This window comes from Schistocerca piceifrons, chromosome 9, assembly GCF_021461385.2.
Source record: "Schistocerca piceifrons isolate TAMUIC-IGC-003096 chromosome 9, iqSchPice1.1, whole genome shotgun sequence".
In the NCBI taxonomy this organism is placed as follows: domain Eukaryota; kingdom Metazoa; phylum Arthropoda; class Insecta; order Orthoptera; family Acrididae; genus Schistocerca; species Schistocerca piceifrons.
The window spans coordinates 168,789,603-168,812,540 of NC_060146.1; the positions used below are offsets into that span (position 1 = coordinate 168,789,603).

The window sequence follows — 22,938 nt, forward strand, 5'->3', positions numbered from 1 at the left end:
AAATAATTAGAGCCTTCCTAAATGTTATGTTTTGTGTATGAAAGATACACGAAAACGTTTTATATGAATTTTCTTACACTAAAAATTAAGCAAATTATTGAAAGTTAGCTGCTAAATCAAGTCGATGAAACCAAAAAAATATATTAATAACAAAAAAACTTGCCTTTTTATAAGTATGTCTTCTGTTGTTCATCGATATAATGAAGTGAGCTGATATGCCCTTTTTTTACCTGAAAAGACGTACCTATTACATACAACGTAATTTTTATGTAATTTACGTAACTATAAAATACTTTTTGATTACCGGTCGTGGACGCTGAATAGCCAGAACCAAGTGCAAGATCAGTTTGGAACACATGTAAAATGGGCGAGCGCAGTGAACGAAACGAACAACTGGACACTGAACTAACTAGGAGCAGACGGCAGTGGAACTGCGACAACCGGTCACGTGAAGAACGACGAGTGCGGTCGAAGGAGACTGAGACTGAGACGAGCTCGCGACCGAGGCTGGAACGAGAACTGCCGAAGTGACCGCCGCGACCGAAGTGAATTAGTGAACTATGAACCGATCGTTCCTCGTTCCCGGGAACTATAAGTAGACCGCCGCGACCGAAGTGAACTATGAAACGATCGTTCCTCGTTCCCGAGAACTATAAGTAGACCGCGGCGACCGAAGCGAACTATGAACCGATCGTTTCTTGGAATTCGTTCCTCGGTCCTTTCGTTCATCTTGGTGAACCGTTCCTTTGCACCCGTTCGTTCGCGAACTACCCATCTCCAGTCAGCACACCGCTCTCCCGGTCGTTTTGATGGTATTCTTGACCGAAGCCGCTACTATTCGGTCGAGTAGCTCCTCAATTGGCATCACCAGCCTGAGTGCACCCCGAAACATGGCAACAGCGCATGGCGGCCTGGATGGTCACCCATCCAAGTGCCGACCACGCCCGACAGAGCTTAACTTCGGTGATCTCATGGGAACCGGTGTATCCACTGCGGCAAGGCCGTTGCCTTCAGAGAAAACAAAATAGAATTAAATTTTCGAAGAACTTGGTAGTGTGAGCCCACTTATCAATATGACGTTTCACGCCTTCTGGCCTGGACACACACTGATTCGGTTGCGAAGGCTGTCTTATAGCTGCAGGTGTCTGGTCGCAGACTCGTGCAGCCGCTAAGAGAGAACCGAACGGAATGCGGTGTTGAGGTCCTGATTACACTTGAAAGCTCCAAGAAAACATCAGTAACACGTTTGTAAAAATTTTTTGTTTATTTATAGACGAAATCACATTCTTATGACACAGTCGTAACCCGTTTCGACCACACAATGACCATCTTCACATTCTGTAACAATACAAAAGAAAATTTATATTAAAACCTAAAAATAAGTGCAACATTTAACCAGGCTTATTAGTAATCTAATTGAATCTGTGGGAAATATATACAGTTCATACCTAAAAGCGGCATACACTGAACACAGGTTCATGTGTTGTCAAACTAGCTATAAAATGTAAAACATCGGTCTTATATAGACATAAAAATTTGTTAGATTTTGTTCCCCCTCTTCGCGCTAGATGCGCGCATCCTTTACAAGAGTGTCTTTACTTTTCAAAAGCCTAAAATATGACAAATTTACTATTAATATCTAGGTCAAATATATATAATTACTTTTGAATACATTACGGGAGTGGCAGTGATCAATGTGTTACAAATACTTATTATTCGCCTATCGACTTTACAACAACTTCAGTGGAAAGAAGCTTGCTGCCTCATGTTTGGAACGTCGTCCAACTTCACCATGGCAACCTGTGGTTCCAAATGGTTCACTAATAGGCCTTGAGAGGGCAACCCATGTACTGCTAAACCGAAGTTCATTTATCCAACATATTTAAATATTTTTAACGCTTTTTAACTGACAATAGCTGTTTAATAAGCTAAGTTTAGTGTGTGTTTATTTTTATTTCTTGACAATGTTCTTTTAACTAAGAAATTTTACATTGTTATTCGACTTATAACTCATTGGTTAGTAATGACATCATGCTGTCAGAAGTGGGCGGAGCCTCCATTATATATAGTAAGACGTGCACTGGTTTCTCCAGTAGTGATTCTCCAGCTGAAAGAGGTTCCTACTCAATGGTAATTCATCGTTTTATAACTTTATGTATTTTCTTTAATGTATGTAGCCCTCTAATTGAAGCTTTGTATGCTACTTGTAGGTCTGAAGATGACCACAGCAGTGGTCGAAACCTGTCACCTTAATAAATATAAATCGTGATCAAGACTGTTTTTAATGGTAAATAAATATATATAAAATTAAAATTACAGAACAGATCGTTAAATCAGTGAAGTAAGATTTCGGGACAAGGAGGAAACATTGCTATAGATGAAAATAGTAGTAGCACTTGTAGAGTGTATTTCTGACGCCCGGTGGCGCTGTATTTCCGGCTATTGCCTGTTTGTGCCGTTGTCCATTAGTACGACAGGGACGACACGGGCAGTACGACGAGTGTAGTGCTCTGCTGCAGGTGGATGGCGCGCTCTCCCGCCTTAAAGGTTGTTTACGTCTGCTGCGGCCCGCACTACACAAGGCTCCATCCTCAGCTGAAGCACGTATGTAGTATAAACGATTGGCTCAGGTGAAAAGATCGTAGTAAATGTTGAAATATGCGTCTGTTGCAAATTCATTCTGTTCATTGAGGAGGTTGTCAGGTTCTCTGCGTCTCGTAACATCGATTTCTGTCGTGAAGTAGCCAAAAAGGTAAATTTCCGAGATCTCACGATTCATAACAAAAATAGTAGACATGCGTTAAAGGGTTTCGTATATGTTGCGGTAACGACCAATATAATAAAACTGGGGTTGTTTGCAACTTCGTTTCCCATTGAGTTTCGATTTTTGTCACTAGGACGAAATTTGGAATTGTTATGAAACCTTCATTTTATATTGTTTTTATAAAGGTTGTTGTCCTTTTTTTGATATGGAACATGCAAGTGGAGAGAACTGGATTCGTTGCACGAAATGAGTAGTTCGTTATCACGAAACATGCTGTTAATCTACACTGACATACAAATTCATAAGCTATACATCTTTGGAAGGGTGAAACAACTGGAAAGGACTGTTCATTCATGACATTCAAGCGATTCATATTAGTGAAACTGCCTGATGTTAGGCAGGAAGAATACATTTCAAGTAATTTTGCTTTAGAGGACTTTTATGGGGACGAAATTAGAAACACTGTTTTGTATTTATATTTTTGCAATGTTAACATTTGTGCCAAATACCGGCTTTAATATGTTACAGCAGTTTAACTGTAACTTGTCTTAAAGTGGAGCATAAATTCAGGAATATAAATAACAATTTGCAGACTTTTCATTGACGAAATTTGGGCTCCTACCTTATTACTGTCATCAGCGTCCGCCCCCGGTAGCTGAGTGGTCAGCATGACTGAATGTGAATCCTAAAGGCCCGGGTTCGATTCCCGGCTGGCTTGGAGCTTTTCTCCGCTCAGGGACTGGGTGTTGTCTTAATCATCATTTCATCCCCATCGACGCGCAAGTCGCCGAATTGGCGTCAAATCGAAATACTTGCACCTAGCGAACGGTCTACCCGACGGGAGGTCCTGGTCACACGACATTTACATTTACTGTCATCAGCAATGTGAATTTTTCCCCCAAGGTTAACAGTATTGGGAAAGTCACTGATGTATATCAGGGACAGTACTGCCCCTAATATATTACGCTGAGGAATTCTGTATTAATTTATCTTGGTTGTAATAAGTGTCTGACCAAACGTTTAGACTTATTTGATGTATGTGTTATCTGTGGCATGTGGCGTCCTAGGCATCAGGCGCTGATGGCACTACGCACAACTTACTCGTCATGTGGGTTGCAGCGAGCTCAGCCCCTACAGTGCAGATGACAGGAAACTCAGGAGCCCCAGAACTCCATGGTCAGGCCAGAACAGAGCGTCAACAGCACTCTGGCCAGGTCACCAGGCAGTAGTATCCACTACGAGGCGGCTATTTAGACCTCTGCACGAGCTCTGGTGAACAGTTCTGTCGCAGCCAGCAACCTGAAGATCTCCACTATGCCGCGCCAAGGACTGGTCCATTGACTTCTGGACAACAATGCCAACTCCTCAGCTGAGACTCTAAGTGAGCGACAACGTGCTCATTGAGACTTGAAATAATTGTACTCTTCATGTCTTAGCTGAGAAGATAGTGTCAGACTGAAAGTTTCTTTCTTTGTCAGACTTTAAGGGCCCGCATCTCGTGGTCGTGCGGTAGCGTTCTCGCTTCCCACGCCCGGGTTCCCGGGTTCGATTCCCGGCGGGGTCAGGGATTTTCTCTGCCTCGTGATGGCTGGGTGTTGTGTGCTGTCCTTAGGTTAGTTAGGTTTAAGTAGTTCTAAGTTCTAGGGGACTTATGACCACAGCAGTTGAGTCCCATAGTGTTCAGAGCCATTTGAACCATTCAGACTTTAAGACTGTGTCCACTGAAGCTTGTGTAACTCTTTCAAGTATCACAAAACATCTTCACCAGAGCAGACAAAGGGAAGTCACTGGTACTGATGAATGAGGCAGAGTACATCAACAAAAGTGAAGAATTTATAGAACAGAACAATATCATCAAGTTAATTAATGATCCTACCATGAGGTACCAAAGAAACATTGAAAAACTCTTGAAAACCCTGAGTCACCATCACAGAAACTCAAGCCAAATACATGACACAAAAGAATCCCAAAGCACCCAGCCTCAGTAGTCTACCAAAGATACACAAAAACAACTGTCCAGTCAGGGCCACAATCAATTTAAAAAATGCACCATGTTACCACCTAGCTAGAAATTTACATACATTACTGCAGAAATTACACACTTCCACAGACAACAGAAACCTAAAAAATACCAGTGAACTGATAGAAAAGATATAAACATACCATAACAGCAACCCTGATATCTTTTGACATCACATCCATATATACAAATGTGCCAGTAGAGGAAACAACCAGCATTGTGAAAACCAGCTGCAGTATCAAGGGGACATAACAAGTACACACATAGGTGAAATAGAAGCCACCCTAAAGATTATAACAGAACAGAACTACTTCACTTTCAATAAAGAGTTCTATCTGCAAAAAGATGGCCTACCAAGGGGCTCACCCATCAGTCGTCTACTTGCAAACATATTTCTAAATCACATTGAAAACAAAATATTCAGTGAAATCATACATCCAAAACAGTACAAGATTATATACTGGTACTGATATACAGATGACATCAATTGCTTGATTGCTAAAACACATACCCGAATAAAACAATTACACAGTGACATAAATATAGTTCACCCAAAAATAAAATTAACCATTGAGACAGAAGAGGAAATGAAGCTTAATTTCGAAGACATTACCATACACAGAATCAACAACAAGCACAATTTTGGAATTTTCAGGAAACCTACAGCCACAAGTACAACCATTCACATCAAGTCCAACCACCCACAAGCACACAAAACTCTCAAGTTTCAGACACATGCTACACAGGCTCAACAGAACTCCACTGGACAAACTCAACTACACACAGGAACTAAATACAACACACCAAATAGCCAGAGAGAATTGGTACAACACACAAACGATAAACAAACTGAACAACAAAACTAAAGAAACAAATTAAAAAGAGAACAAACCATCAACAAATCACCAGCCACAACAGAGAACCAAGAACACAAGCTCCAGACAAACACAGGATACCAGGAACACCCTACAAAGAGTACAGCATGGCACACACTAACATACAGCAACAAAAACGTACACAGGGTGGGAAACATACTGAAGAAACAAGGGCTACAAATATCATTCCGCGCAAATAACACAGTTCAGAAGAATGTAAGACCTAAGATCACCTCTGCAAACAAATTCTCCAAAGCTGGAATATATCAGTTAACCTGCAGTTCATGCCAGTCGGTCTACATAGGCCAAACTTGCAGAAATTTCAAAACGGGGTACCCTGAACACCTCAGAGCCATAAGAAGTGATAGTATACACTCCACTTTTGCAGACCATTTAATAGAAGAAAATAATCACCAAAATAACATGGACACTGATCGTAAGATCCTCAGAGAAAGCAAAAGTCTCTACCAAAAACTCACAATAGAGGAGAACTACTACACACAAAAAGCAATAACACAGGGAAAGAGAGTCCTGAATGAAAATACAACATTGTGCAACAAAACACTGTTTGGAATACTCAATGAACTATACAAAGGTGACTCTCTATAAAAAAAAACGTGACAGGAAAAAAAAGTACGTCTGTTTTCTTGGTCCTCTCCCCACCCCTCTTGCCACCTCTCTCTCTCTCTCTCTCTCTCTCTCTCTCTCTCTCTCTCTCTCTCTCACACACACACACACACACACACACACACACACATTCAAAATCATCGCCATAACACACACAAGACGAAAGATGAACAAGTGAGTAACGACAATAACATGACATCTCACTGAGTGTATTGCCAGAAGTGCCTGCTCAGATCACATTTCGCCACATTTTGTGTACTTGCATGTGAGGTGAAGTAGCGGGTGGAAATTTATGAAGAAGTGAGTGAAAGTAATACACTAAATAGTAGCTGATTGAGGCACCAATCAGGGACACGAAACAAGACGGAAGTGATTACAGAAACGTACATAACATCTAACCTCGAAATAGCTCTCCAGAGATACGCAATAATTTTTTTCATGGCTAGTTTGCAGATGACATGCTGTCAAAAAAAACGACGAAAACAAGCACTAAAATCGATGTTTAATAATACAGTTCAATTAGCGATATTATTTTAAGGTGTTTGTTCAAACAAAACGAAGCAAATTGCAAATATTGTATTCCTTAGCCCTACAATAGTTAAATTATTAGAAATGTGATATTGTACTTTACAGAAGATAAAAGTTAACCCACAGAAGATGACACACTGATGTCGAAACATGTCTGGGGAAATATAAAAATAAACTAGTTGTCATCTTGGGTTGTCGGGTGTTCTGCCGGATATCAGCGTCGTACTTGCACGATATTTCGGTCACGTAGCTCGAGACCTTCATCAGGTGCGACCTGAGACTGCTCCTCGAGTCGACCTGGTCCAGTATTTATGCCTATGGCCTTCCCCCTCCACCAACGGCTGCAGGCGCTTCCTCTGTGGTCCGCGCCCATTCCCTGTGGCCTGCTGGAGCGTTGCTGCTCCGTTTTCCGTCCGCTGCGGTTCTAGGTGTTCCCTCTGCGGTCCGCACCCACCAAACAAACCCGCTCCTGGGGGTTTCATCTACGGTCTGGGGTACCAGGCGTTCCCCCTGCGGTCCGCGCCCGCTCACCACGACCTGTTGGAGCGTTGCCGCTCCGTTTTTCGTCTGCTGCGGCTCTGGATGTTCCCTCTGCGGTCCGCGCCCACCAGTCCCACTTCTGGGTGTTCCATCTTCGGTCTGGTGCTCCTGGCAGTCCGTCAGGGGCTCGTTTACCATCTCCATGTCTCTGGTTCTTCTGTTTGTGTAGTGTTGCAGCTGGCCCCGTTGCTCCTTTAACAGTTCCAGAGCCGGATCCCAGGCTCTGCTTAGCTGGTACCCTGTGTCACGATTCATAAGATCGTCAGCCATTTTAATCTCAATCGATTCTCTTATAACACTGTCCCAAAATCTGGGTGTTTGTGCTAGAATCTTGGTATCCTCATACTTCATGGCATGATCTAGTTCTAGACAGTGTTCAGCAATGGCTGACTTAGTCACCTGTATTAATCTAGTGTGCCTCTGATGTTCTTTGCACCTGATCTCCACAGTTCTTGTCGTCTGGCCAATGTGGACATGCCACATTGACAAGGTATATTGTAAATCCCTGGTTTCGTAACCCCAGGTCGTCTTTGACACTCCCCAGCAGTCCCCCGATCTTGTTGGATGGACAGAAAACACACTTGATTGTGTTTACGCAGGATCCTACTGATTCTGGCAGAAATAGAGCCAGCATAGGGCAGATATGCCACCTTCCTTGCTTCATCTTGGTCTTCTTCAGGAACCTGTGGTATAATGGCTGGTCGGAGTGCCCTCTCAATTTGTCTGTCCATGTATCCATTCTTGGAGAAAACTGTTTTGAGACGTTCTATCTCTATGGGTAGATTCTCTTGGTCTGATAAGGCACGTGCTCTGTGGACTAAAGTCTTCAGAACCCCATTCTTCTGTGCAGGGTGGTGACAACTGCTGGCCTGCAGATATAAATGTGGCTATCTCCAATATTACGAGCAAACTGAAGGTGTAGCTATAGGCAGCCCACAGTCCCCTGTGGTTGCCAACATGTTTATGGAGAGTTTTGAGGAGAGGGCATTGGAGACAGCCACATTTAAACCCACATGCTTCTTTAGGTATGTGGATGACACCTTCGTGATCTGGCCACATGGGATGGACAGGCTCAATGAGTTTCTTGAACATCTTAACTCATGCCACCCTAATATCAAGTTCACCATGGAACTGGAGAAGAATGGCCAGCTGTCATTTCTGGATGTACTAGTCCAGAGGAAAGCAGATGGATCAATTGGCCACAGTGTGTACCGAAAACCTACACACAGTGATTTATATCTGCAGGTCAGCAGTTGTCACCACCCTGCACAGAAGAATGGGGTTCTGAAGACTTTAGTCCACAGAGCACGTGCCCTATCAGACCAAGAGAATCTACCCATAGAGATAGAACGTCTCAAAACAGTTTTCTCCAAGAATGGATACATGGACAGACAAATTGAGAGGGCACTCCGACCAGCCACTATACCATAGGTTCCTGAAGAAGACCAAGATGAAGCAAGGAAGGTGGCATATCTGCCCTATGCTGGCTCTATTTCTGCCAGAATCAGTAGGATCCTGCGTAAACACAATCAAGTGTGTTTTCTGTCCATCCAACAAGATCGGGGGACTGCTGGGGAGTGTCAAAGACGACCTGGGGTTACGAAACCAGGGATTTACAATATACCTTGTCAATGTGGCATGTCCACATTGGCCAGACGACAAGAACTGTGGAGATCAGGTGCAAAGAACATCAGAGGCACACTAGATTAATACAGGTGACTAAGTCAGCCATTGCTGAACACTGTCTAGAACTAGATCATGCCATGAAGTATGAGGATACCAAGATTCTAGCACAAACACCCAGATTTTGGGACAGTGTTATAAGAGAATCGATTGAGATTAAAATGGCTGACGATCTTATGAATCGTGACACAGGGTACCAGCTAAGCAGAGCCTGGGATCCGGCTCTGGAACTGTTAAAGGAGCAACGGGGCCAGCTGCAACACTACACAAACAGAAGAACCAGAGACATGGAGATGGTAAACGAGCCCCTGACGGACTGCCAGGAGCACCAGACCGAAGATGGAACACCCAGAAGTGGGACTGGTGGGCGCGGACCGCAGAGGGAACATCCAGAGCCGCAGCAGACGAAAAACGGAGCGGCAACGCTCCAACAGGTCGTGGTGAGCGGGCGCGGACCGCAGGGGGAACGCCTGGTACCCCAGACCGTAGATGAAACCCCCAGGAGCGGGTTTGGTGGGCGCGGACCGCAGAGGGAACACCTGGAACCGCAGCGGACGGAAAACGGAGCAGCAACGCTCCAGCAGGCCACAGGGAATGGGCGCGGACCACAGAGGAAGCGCCTGCAGCCGTTGGTGGAGGGGGAAGGCCATAGGCATAAATACTGGACCAGGTCGACTCGAGGAGCAGTCTCAGGTCGCACCTGATGAAGGTCTCGAGCTACGTGACCGAAATATCGTGCAAGTACGACGCTGATATCCGGCAGAACACCCGACAACCCAAGATGTCATTAGATCGCCGGGAAAGCCTGAAGAGTTAAACTAGTTGTGTTTGCATACGGCTGATTTCCGAAATAACCCAGTTTATAAATCGCAAACAGGGAAGAACGAGAAGAGAAGCTTCAAACCTTAGTAAAATGAGTATCAAAGAACATATTTATTTATTTGTGATACTGGAATTCTAAGTGACCCCGTTATGTATGAACCACTACTTACTTCGTTTCACTTATTGAAGGACTACTATCTATTTTTCTTCATTTATTGAATAATCATCCTTTCTTTCTCTTCACTGTAGAGGACATTTTTAGAGAAGATGTGTTCAATAAACTCTTGTTTGTTCTCTGTATCTGGGCTGTTGTCTTGTGCCCATCAGCAGTGGACACATCAGCCATTTCTGTTTCTACGCTATCTGCTAGGAACCAGTCGTTATTGCCTGTGAGTCTTGTAGAATTTGTTCTGTTTGTTACTGCTTTTCAACTGTTCATTTATCATATCTGCTTGGAACCAGAACAGAATTTTTCTAAATGTGTGTGGCAAACCTCGTGAAACCCAAAGTCTGGCTGGCTAGCGTACTTTCGGCCGCTGTGCCGAGCGTTCTAGACGCTTCAGACTGGAACCGCGTGACTGCTACGGTCGCAGGTTCGAATCCTTCCTCGGGCATGGATGTATGTGATGTCCTTAGGTTAGTTAGGTTTAAGTAGTTCTAAGTTCTAGGGGACTGATGACCACAGATGTTAAGGGGCATAGGACGTGGAACGGGCCGACTTGGAGCAGGAAAGGCACCACATGACCTTTTAATTTTCACTGTCCATACTTTTACACATAAATTCATAAAACTTTGTCAGCATGACCAGGAAGGATTCAGGATACACACTCATAGCAGAGGAAGTTCAAAAACATAACAAAACAATTTTTTTTTACATGTGAAATTTCATCATTTTTTGACTTGGTATTGGTTGCATTTGTTGCTGTAAGTACACTTTTCTTCATAAGTAATTTTGCACAGCATACAAACCATACTTACAGGTGTATGAAACTTTAGAAGTTCCCAAATCTGTTAAAAACTGTGGTAAAAATTGAGATCGTTAACTATAAAATTCGAGTTTTCTCTAAACACGAAGTTTAAAACGTAACAGCCCATTCATTTTTCCATAGATTAAATAAATTCTAGAATTTCATACACCTGTAAGTATGGTTTGTAAGTTGTGCAAAATTCATCGCAGAATCTCTCTTACTTATGAAGAAAAGTGTACCTATAGCAACAAATGCAGCCAACAGTAAGTGAAAAAAAAATCATGAAATTTCATATTTAAAATTTTTTATTTTTTCGTGTTTTTGAACTTCCACTGGTATTAGCGTGAATCCTGAATCCTTCCTGGTCATGCTGACACAGTTTTATGAATTTATGTGTAAAAGTATAGACAGTGAAAATTAAAATGTCCTGTGGTGCCTCTCCTTCTCGAAGTCGGCCCGTTTGATGTCCTACCACCCTAAGTCCCATAGTGCGTAGAGCCACTTCAACCATTAGAGCTTGCGTACCAGGCCCCAGTGGTCGTCGAATTCGTTACGGGTCTACCTTCACGCCTCCCCGTCTCAAAAGTTACCGCACTGCACAATAAGCTGTACGGCCAGCTACCACCGATATTTCTAACATACTTTTCTTCCATAAATTTCTGTGACAGACACAGATGTCGACTGCAGCAGAAGTGAAGTAATATTGAGTGAGGTAATGAGGGCGTGGACGGCGGAGGCGACCCGAGCAAGCGGCCCTAATTGGAGCACGACTCGCCGCCGACATCGTGTGTGGAGGGAGGCGTGGCTGTGCTGACTCATTAGCCTCGCTGACTTGCAGCTCGGCCCCCGGTTTGCCGCTGTTGGCGCAAATTGGCGGACGACACGAGCCCGCGCTACACCGCTCTCCATTGTCACCCGCCACGCGGTGGCGGGGAACAGTGGGTCCTGCCCCGCCCGGAGAAACACCCACCACATCCTAGCTATGCTTACAGATTTCCAACTGAGAAGACGTCCCAGACAAGGGTGAGCAGGACTACGTAGCATGTGCGTCTTCGGTGATATCTTGAGTGAAAGTGATAAACGCGGACAAGAAATGAGTCATTCAAAGCAGACATCACGCTAATGCTGTAAACACCGCCTCCAGGGTAGTGCATATTATGCCGGTTTACGTCACGCTGTTGGTGAATGACGCTTCGTCGCTAAATAGAACGCGTGCAAAAAAATCTGTCATCGTCCCGTAATTTCTCTTGTGCCCAGTGGCAGAAGTGTACACGACGTTCAAAATCGTCGCCATGCAATTCCTGGTGCATAAAATACGATACGGGTGCAATCGATGTTGATGTAGCATTCTCAACACCGACGTTTTTGAGATTCCCGTTTCTCGCGCAATTTGTCTGCTACTGATGTGCGGATTAGCCGCGGCAGTAGCTAAAACACCTACTTCCGCATCGTCATTTGTTGCAGGTCGTGGCTGACGTTTTGCATGTGGCTGAACACTTTCTGTTTCCTTAAATAACGCAACTATCCGGCGAACGGTCCGGACACTTGGATGATGTCGTCCAGAATACCGAGCAGAATCATAGCACAGGGCCGCTGGGCATTTTGATCACAATAGCCATACATCAACACGATATCCACCTTTTGCGCAATTGCTAAACAGGCCATTTTAACACGGGTAATGTATCGCGGAGCAAATACCGTCCGCACTGGCGGAATGGTACGTGATACCACGTACTTATACGTTTGTGACTATTACAGCGGTATCTATCCCAAAGCAAAAAAAGTGGTCCAACTAAAACATTCATATTTATGTACATACTACACGAATATGTAATAAAAATGGGGGATCCTATTTAAAAAAATGCGGTTGATATCAGTTTGACATATGGCTGCGCATTCTAGCGGGCCAGTCATGGCGACATCTGGCTTCCCCCTTCAAGCTAGACGAGTTTCGTTCATTGTAGTTTTTTCGTTTGATGCTTATTTCGTGAAATATTTGGCCCGGTCATTATCAATGGACCACCCTGTATATGTGGATAGTAGAATGTTCTAGTTACTAATTTAGGCGTACTCCGTGCTCTGTTTGCAGCGATGAAAATAGAACGTGACCCCAGCATTTTTCGAGTATGTACCGTTACTTCGGCCAGGTGTATAGCTGGAGTTTAAACATGTAGGAACGTCTAGTAATGATTTGTGAAATTAGCATATAATAAGAAATCCTGTGCCAGTGTGACATCTGCTTAATGTAGCTGTCGCCTGCTCACCGCTGGGCAAGCAGAGACGCTAGAGGATTGGGCATTAAGGGCCAACTCATGCCATTAGCATAAGCCGTCCCGGGAGTCGGGTCTTTCCCTGTCAGAACGGTGTGCACGCTTTACACAGTAATGCGGCAGGTATTCCCTCTAGACGTAGGGCTGTCAGTGGGTTCTCTTGCCGTAGCGAGTCTGCTGAGGGAGGTGCCAGGAATATTAAACAGTGTCGGCGCGAACCTGTAGATGCGCAAAGAACGTCTCACTGTGGACAGCGGCGATGTGGTGAAGTCTGGTGTAATGTACAGCGACAACGAAGGCTATGGTTGTTTATCGTAGAACGAAGGCTTTCGCGACCGGATGACACTGCTGCTGGTAAACCTTTCGGGGTGTGAAGTCGTGGCCCAAGGAACTCTTCCGTTCCTGACGTTTCGTCCAGGACTGCGCTGGACATCTTCAGGGCCGCTCTTCCACTGAGTCTTGCCGACTGACTGGTCGGACGTTCGAGAGGAAAGGGGGCGTGGTCGAAGTAACGTGTGATAAGCAGAGATAATCCTTGTCAAAGATTAAACTTAACTATCAAATGTCGTCTTGCCAAAGAGAAAATTATGTAGACAATTTTATCTTTGACAAGACAATTTTCTCTTTGGGAAGACGACAATCGATAGTTTTGTCTTTGATAAGGATTATCTGTGCTCATCACGTGTTAAAGACAATTTTATCTTTGACAAGACGACAATCGACAGTTAAGTTTTATCTTTGACATGGATTATCTCTGCTCATCACGTGTTACTCCGGTTACGCCCCCCTTTCCTACAGCATAAATTTCGCTCTCCGACGTCCGACCAGTGAGTCGGCAGGACTCAGCGGAAGAGCGCCTCTGAAGGTTTCCAGTGCAGTCCTGGACGAAATGCCAAGAACGGAAGAGTTTCTTAGACCACGACTTCACATTCCGAAAGGTTTACCAGCAGGTGTGGTTGTTCATATTGTGTATGAAGTACCACTGGGCTGTGCCTGCCCTGACTTCAGAATGCGCTGTGGGATTCTGTGAAGATGAGAGATTGGAGTTGTGTGGGTGTGTGTTTTCAGTGTGTAAGCTTGTGTTTGGTGTTTTGTGTGTATAAGGGTTAATTTTGTACGTTTCTGAGAAGCAGACTCAGAAGCGAATGTCCACGAATCGGCATGGTTTTGGAAACCCTCGCTCGTGCGAAAATCAGCTTGACTTTTTCTCGCATGCTGCACTACGAACTTGGGATGTAGGGCAACAGGCAGATTCTATATTTCTAAATTTCCGGAAATCATTTGACACGGTGCTCCATTGCAGGCTGTTAACGAAGCTACGAGCCAATATAATAAGTTTCCAGATGAAACTTCCTGTCAGAGTAGAATTGTATGCCAGACCGAGACTCGAACTCGGGACCTTTGCCTGCCGCGGGCAAGTGCTCCACCGACAGCTACCCGAGCTGTGACGACAGGGTGTGAGTCACCGGAGACAAGGGCATCGTTAGGAGGGCCCCAAGGAAGTGTGGCAAGAAATGGTTCAAATGCCTCTGAGCACTATGGGACTTAACATCTGAGGTCATCAGTCCCCAAGAACTTAGAACTACTTAAACCTTACTAACCCAAGGACATCACACACATCCATGCCAGAGGCAGGATTCGAACCTGCGACAGTAGCGGTCGCGCGGTTGCAGACTGAAGTGCCTAGAACCGCTCGGCCACATCGGCCGGCGAAGTGTACTGTTGTTCTCCATATACATAAATGATTTGGCGGGCAGGATGGGCAACAATCTGCGGTTGTTTGCTGATAATGCCGTGGTGCACGGTGAGCTGTCGAAGTTGAGTGACTGTATGAAGATACAAGACGACTTAGTCACAATTTCCAGTTGGTGTGATGAATAGCAGCTGGCCATAAATGGGTAAAAACGAAAATTAATGCGGATAAATAGTAAGATCAAATCTGTAACGTTCGGTTACAGTATTCCCAGTGCCCTGCTTGACTCAGTCAAGTCGTTTAAATATCTGGGCGTAACACTGCGAAGCGATATGGGGTGGAGCGAGCATGTGATAACTGTGGTATGGAAGGCCTTCGGTTTATTGGGAGAATTTTAGGAAAGAATGGTTCAAAAGACACAGCATATACGACGCTTGTGCGACCTATTCTTGAGTACTGCTGACGTGTTTCCGATCCGTACGAGATCGGGTTGATGAATGACATCGGAGCAATTCAGAGGCGGTGTGTGCTACATTTGTTACCGTTAGGTTCGAATAACACGTAAGCGTTACTGAGATGCATCGGGAACTCAAATGGAAATGCTTGGGTGCAAGGCGACGCTCTGTTCGAGAAACGCAGTTGAGAAAATTGAGAGAAGTGGCATTTGAAGCTGACTGTCGAACAATTCTACTGTCGCCAACATACATTGTGCATAAGGACCACGAAGATAAAATACGAGAAATTAGGGCACACAGAAGTCATTTTTCCCTCGTTCTTTTGGCGAGTGGAACAGCAAAGGAAATGACAAGGAATGGTAAAGGGTACCTTCCGCCACGCACCGTACTTGCGGAGTGCCAATGTAGATGTGGATGTAGATACAGCATCTGATGCTTGGTGTCCCAAATTTTGAATGAGAAAGTGGGGGGAGGGGGAGGTTTGTATTGTTTTGTAAAATGTTGTGGGTTTTTCATGCATAAGTTAAAAAAATGGCTGTGAGCACTATGGGCCTTAACATCTGAGGTCATCAGTCCCCTACACTTAGAACTACTTAAACCTAACTAACCTAAGGACATCACACACATCCATGCCCGAGGCAGGATTCGAACCTGCGACCGTAGCAGCAGCGCTGTTCCGGACTGAAGCGCCTAGAACCGCTCGGCCACAGCGGTCGGCTTCCCTGAATAAGTGTGTAAATCAGTATGTGTTGGGGACGTATCTGCAAGCGCCTGAGATGACACGGAAAACTTTGCTTTGGAGAAGTTGCAGTCGTGTTATTGCTGTGTCTGGCGCCAAAGACCATACTTGCAAGCCATACGAGATGACTGGAAGTATGAGTTGGCGCCAGAAGTGTTTGCACTGAACGGTTTATACATGACCCTTCACGAGGGGATACGATGTGGTGTCACCGCCAGACACCACACTTGCTAGGTGGTGGCCTTTAAATCGGCCGCGGTCCGTTAGTATACGCCAGACCCGCGTGTCGCCACTGTTAGTGATTGCAGACCGAGCGCCACCACACGGCAGGTCTAGAGAGACTTCCTAGCACTCGCCCCAGTTGTACAGCCGACTTTGCTAGGAAAGGTTCACTGACAAATACACTCTCATTTGCCGAGACGATAGTTAGCATAGCCTTCAGCTACGTCATTTGCTACGACCTAGCAAGGCGCCATATCATTTGATATTTATCTTGTGAAGCATGTACAGTCAAGAGCGATGTACACCAAATATGGATTAAAGTTAAGTATTCTACCAGTTACCTCCTGTTTTGCTAGTCTTATTTCTCTGACCTGTTCCAGACCTCACGCCAGTCTGCGTGAGCTTAAAAGCGTGCATTTCGGCCTACTCTAGCAACACGGTGTTGGCTCTTCTGCCAATACAGCATATGACCTAAAGAAAAGTGCGCAGCCTTTATTTGCTACAGTGGTGAGATGCATATTCCATATCAGGCGTCTATCTATTTCAAGGCCCAGGTAAATTATTGAGTTTCCTCAGGTCATTTTTCTGCCGTCAGTGGTGAGCTGACGATCAGGAACCTTGAATTTGGCGGTGAAATAGATTGCCTGGCACTTTGTAGGGTTGATCTCTATCTTCCATCGATTACACCATTGCGTAATATTGTCGAGTTAGTTGGTTGGTCGGTTGATTTGGGGAAGGGGACCTAGCAGTGCGGTCATCGATCCCATCGGATGAGGGAAGGATGGGGAAGGAAATCGGCCGTGGCTTTTCTAAGGAACCGTCCCGGCATTTGCTCGAAGCGTTTTAAGGAAATCACGATAAACCTAAATCAGGATGGCCGGACATGGGTTTGAACCGCCGTCCTTACGAAGGCAAGTCCAATGTGCGAACCACTGAATGTTGTCGAGGTGTTGCTGTGGGTGGCGGTGTATATGGAGGAGGCTGCGACAGCTTTTGCATGTGACGGTTTCATCGGCTTTGACAGCAATGTCTCCGCCGATGTGCTTAGGAATGTCATTCGTGTATGTGGTATAAAGGATTGGACCTGAAACTGAGCCTTGCGGGACCCCTGGCGCTATCTGCCGTGTCTTCGTGGACCTGTCGCCGTTCCTTACCAAGAACTGTCGTCACGTAAGAAGGAATTAACGATCCAGATTATGTATACAGGGTACCCTATCTGGTCTAATTCGTAAATTATGCCATCGTGCCAGACGCGGTCAGATGCTTTCTCTATGTCCAGGAACAGTGCTCCCGTTGTTTCTCGCCTTGCCCTGACCAGACAAATGTGTTCTACCGCGTGTACAGCGACTGTTTCTGCTCGCAGCTGGCCAGCGACACACGGCTCTCTATATGGCCGGCAGCCTGTCTGAGACACGGACGCTGCCTGTCAGCAGCCCTGTGCGAGAAAGAAGTCCCACGTTTTTACGGCGGTAATGCTCCTAGCAGCTAGCCCTACAACCTGCCGACACTTGAAGTCGAGTTCCGGATGGCCGACTGGTGTGGCCGAGCGGTTCTAAGCGCTTCAGTCTGGAACCGCGCGACCAATACGATCGCAGGTTCGAATCCTGCCTCGGGCATGGATGTGTGTGATGTCCTTAGGTTAGTTAGGTTTAAGTAGTTCTACGTACTAGGGGACTGATGGCCTTAGATATTAAGTCCCATAGTGCTCAGAGCCATTTAAACCATTTTTTTTCGAGTTCTGGATGGTGACACGAGCCTAGAACCCTGCATTCGTCGGGCCGTCCTGTTACCATTACGGTTGTAGTGATACCACGTGTCTACAAGTTCTCCTTGCAGCTTGTCTACCCATATCTCCGCTGCAACCATTAAAGTAAGTCAACCTGCTGCAACGGACACACAAAATTACATGTATAACGAAGCACAGTGTTATACGGTTACACCAGGTGACCAAAAGTATTGAGACACCTGCCTGAAAATTACTTACAAGTTCGTGGCGCCCTCCATCGGCAGTGCTGGAATTCAGTACGGTGTTGGCCCACCATTAGCCTTGATGACAGCTGCCACTCTCGCAGGCATACGTTCAAGCAAGTTCAAAATCGTTCAAATGGTTCTGAGCACTATGGGACTTAACATCTGTGGTCATCAGTCCCCTACAACTTAGAACTATTTAAACCTGACTAACCTAAGGACATCATATACATCCATGCCCGAGGCAGGATTCGAACCTGCGATCGTATTGGTCACGCGGTTCCAGACTGAAGCGCTTAGAACCGCACGGACACACCGGCCGCCTTAAAGCAAGTGCTGCAAGGTTTCTTGGGGGTGGCAGCCCATTCTTCACGGAGTGCTGCACTGAGGAGAGGTATCCATGTCGGTGGGTGAGGCCTGGCAGGAAGTCGCGTTCCAGAACATCCGAAAGGTGTACTGTAGGATTCAGGTCAGGACAGTGTACAGGGGCGGCCGAAGTGGCCGCGCGGTTCTGGCGCTGCAGTCTGGAACCGCGAGACCGCTACGGTCGCAGGTTCGAATCCTGCCTCGGGCATGGATGTGTGTGATGTCCTTAGGTTAGTTAGGTTTAACTAGTTCTATGTTCTATGGGACTAATGACCTCAGCAGTTGAGTCCCATAGTGCTCAGAGCCATTTGAACCATTCGAACAGTGTACAGGCCCTTCCATTACAGGGACGTTGTTGTCGTGTAACCACTCCGCCACTGGCCGTGCATTATGAACAGGTGCTCGATCGTGTTGATACATGCAATCGCCTTCTACGAGTTGCTCTTCAACAGTGGGAAGCCAGAAGGTGCCTGTGTCGTGATAGTGCCACGCAAAACAACAAGAGGTGCAAGACACCTCCATGAAAAACACGACCACACCATAAAACCACCGCCTCCTAATTTTACTGTTGGCACTACACACGCTGGCAGATGACGTTCACCGGGCATTCGCCACACCCACACCCTGCCAACGGATCGCCACATTGTGCGTCATTTGGCATTTAGCGGCGTGATGTTTGGCCCATGAGCAGCCGCTCGACCATGAAATCCAAATTTCTCACCTCCTGCCTAAATGTCATAGTACTTACAGTGGATCCTGATGCAGTTTGGAATTCCTGTGTGACAGCCTGGATAGATGTCTGCCAATTAGACACTACGACCATCAGTCAACAGATGAGGTCGATTTGTGCTGTACGTGTCCCTTCTCGTATCCACTTCATTATCACATCGGAAACCAGGGATATTTAGGACTGTGGAAATCTCGCGTACAGATGTGTGACACAAGTAAGACGCAATCACCTCAACACCTTCGAAGTCACTGAGCTCCGCGGAGCATCCCATTCTGCTCTCTCACGATATCTAATGACAACTGACGTCAGTGATATGGAGCACCTGCCAGTAGGTGGCAGAAAAATGCACCTAATATGAAAAACGTATGTTTACTTTTGCGTATGTTTACTTTTGATCACATAGTGTATATGAATCTCTGGCGTCAACCCTCTTGGACATATCCGAAAGAATACACCATGGATTCATACACAAAGAAGCGCCAAAGAAACTGGTATCGGCATGCGTATTCAAATACAGAGATATGTTAACGGGCAGAATACGCCGTTGCGGTCGACAACGCCTATATGAGACAACAACTGTCTCCCGAAGTTGTTAGACCGCTTATTGCTGCTACGATGGCAGGAAATCAAGATTTAAGTGAGTTTAAACGTGGTGTTATAATCGGCGCACGAACGATAGGAGACAGCATCTCCGAGGTGGCGATGAAATTGGTATTTTGCCGCACGAACATTTCACAAGTGTACCGTGAATATCAGAAATCCGGTAAAACATCAAATCTCCGACAGCGCTGCGGCCGGAAGAGGATCCTCCAAGAACGGGACCAACGACGACTCAAGAGATTCGTTTAACGTGACAGAAGTGCAACCCCTCCGCAAACTGCTGCAGATTTCAATGCTCAGCCGGCAACAAGTGTCAGCGTGCGAACTGTTCAACAGAGCCGAAGGCCTACTCTCGTATCCTTGACTACTGCACGGCACGTAGCTTTACGCCTTGCCTTGGCCCATCTGGCCCATCAACACCGACATCGGACTGTTGATGACTGGAAACACGTTGCCTGGTCGGACGAGTCCCGCTTCAAAATGTATCGAGCGGATAGACGTGTACAGGTATGGAGACAACCTCATGAATCCATTTACCCTGCTTGTGAGCAGGGGACTGTTCAAGATGGCAGGCTGCGTAATGGTGTGGAGCGTGTGCAGTTGGAGTGGTATGGGCCCCTTGATATGTTTAGATACGACTCTGATAGGTGACATGTACGTAAGCACTCTGTCCCATCACCTGCATCCATTCATGTCCACTGTGCATTCGGACGGATTTGGGCAATTCCAGCAGGACAATGCGACACCCCACGCGTCCAGAATTGAAGAAGAGTGGCTCCAGGAACACTCTTCTGCGTTGAAACACTGCCGCTGCTCACCAAACTCCCCAGACATGCACATTATTGAGCGTATCTGGGATGCTTTGCAACCTGCTTTTCAGAATAGATCTCCACCCCCTCGTACTCTCACCGATTTACGGACAACCGCGTAGGATTCGTGGTGTCAGTTCTCTGCACACTGTTTCGGACATTAGTGGAGTCCATGCCAGGTCGTCTTGCGATACTTGTGTGTGGTCGCTGGGGCCTTGCAAGATGTTAGGCTGTGTACCAGTTTCTTTGGCTCTTCAGTGTAATTGATTCGCCTCGATGGGGAATGGATCCAGCACATTCAGTGCGGGTGCAAAACTACGTCCTACCTCCTGCACGAATCTCAAAGTAGTGAGCACGGAGCACGGAGGATATGGACAGGAACAGTGGATGGGTGGCTCCATGTGGGAAGGGCGTTGCCGAGGTAGTCCGCTCAGGTACGATAAGCACTGTGCCCGGCTGGCGCACTGGTTAACGCAGCTGCCTACGTAGCAGGAGCTCCCGTGTTTGAATCCCGGTCCGGTAAACCTTTGCATTTGTCTACGCTGATGCCGCACCAAATCTTGATGCAGGTGGTATCAGTAATCCCTTCCCTTTCCTTCGTGCACCCTGCTCGTTCAGTTTATATAATATGAAGCGCAGTGATTAAAAATCAGGCCAACTTGGGTTTCCGGAAGCGTTGCAACCTCCATGGGACGCGTTCAGCGTCTGCCAACGCGTTGCCCTGTCAATCGGACGTGACTACAGAACAGCCAGGTGCTTGTTTGGGTAGGCAGTTTCACCGCAACTCATTTACCATAACGATGGGAGCAGCAAAATGAGCAAACGAAACTTAAAGGAAACTGAAGAGAAATTTAGAATTAGGGAATGTATACGAGTCACGAAAAAGAGAACAAGTACAGCAGGGGAAAGTTTTCGTTTGTATATGGGGCAGCTTCAAAAAAATCGGCAGGTGGCTGTCAATGCAAACTGTGGTGTAAGTCCCTGAAACTCATTCGGGAACCTCGAGTATGTTGAGAATTGACCACCAGTTTCCTCACTCAATAAATATTTTGGAAAAGGACGAAGACTTAGTGGCTGGTGAGAGTGGAAATGTGTGCTAAGGACTTGCGGCCATTTAGCAGCGTGTAGCCTTTCTAAATTTAGGGCAAACATTGATTGAAATGGGAAAAAAATATGGCGCAGTGAATATTAAAAACCGCATTCTATTGGTATGGAACGTAGTGAGAAGGAAGCTCAGTACGAGAGAAGAGCTTTTTTCAGACATAATTGTTAATCTTCCGTAGGTTGCATGAATTTTTGGCTCTAAAGTTTTTAAATCTATGGACCGGCCGCGGTTGCCGTGCGGTTCTAGGCGCTGCAGTCCGGAACCGCGTGACTGCTACGGTCGCAGGTTCGAATCCTGCCTCGGCCATGGATGTGTGTGATGTCCTTAGGTTAGTTAGGTTTAAGTAGTTCTAAGTTCTAGGGGACTGATGACCTCAGATGTTGAGTCCCATAGTGCTCAGAGCCATTTGAACGATGTGTTCCACTGTTGCGCCAGAGACGAGGAGGACGCAGATCTGTCCTACAGTGCCTTTCGGTTGAGGTGTCGATCTTCTCAGGAGGTAGTCTGGGTGGTGTGACCTGACCCATCTCGTCGTGTTCTACGGCACACTGTGAACCATTCTGCACACACCTGTTGCACTGCCGAGACACTTCGTCCCACACGAGTGGCAGTTTCCCAGATGGATGCATCACATTCTCTCATGCCAATAATGCACCCTCTTTCAAACTCACTGATTTAAGAGTACGGTTCGCGCATACGTCTGCGAGCTATCCTGCACGTGTGCTCAAGTCACACTCATCCATTACCTACTGTTTTTAGCGACAACGAGAGCCGCAGCCACATTTTACCTGTAGCTAGTGTTGAGTTGCGATATCGATGTTGACACTGAACCAGCCAGCCGACATGGTTGAAATGCTAATCATTTCTGCAGAATATATTAATGTACATGTCCTGTGAATATCAGCGTCCTATCGCTAATCCTTCAAGGCGTTTTGTTTTTTCTGAAGGTGGGAGCAGTTACGACATATGTCGCTAAGCTGGGGCATTATATGTCGTTCACTCACACCATGCTTAAACATTTATGTCTAGGATGCTAAATTATGGAGTAAAACGGTTAGATGTCAATTCACATACTCACATGACGTCATTAGTTGTGTGTGCTGGTAGCTTTATATCTACCACACATTATACAGCCTGTCATTTGCAGTCTCAGA

General features: G+C 46.0%; 1 protein-coding gene and 1 pseudogene across 1 annotated transcript in view; both read right to left on the reverse strand.

Annotated features, from left to right (window-relative positions):
- LOC124716815 overlaps positions 1-22,938 on the reverse strand; it is a 441,191-nt gene that overhangs the window by 344,175 nt on the left and 74,078 nt on the right. The window lies entirely within an intron of this gene.
- LOC124717651 lies at positions 892-1,009 on the reverse strand (annotated as a pseudogene).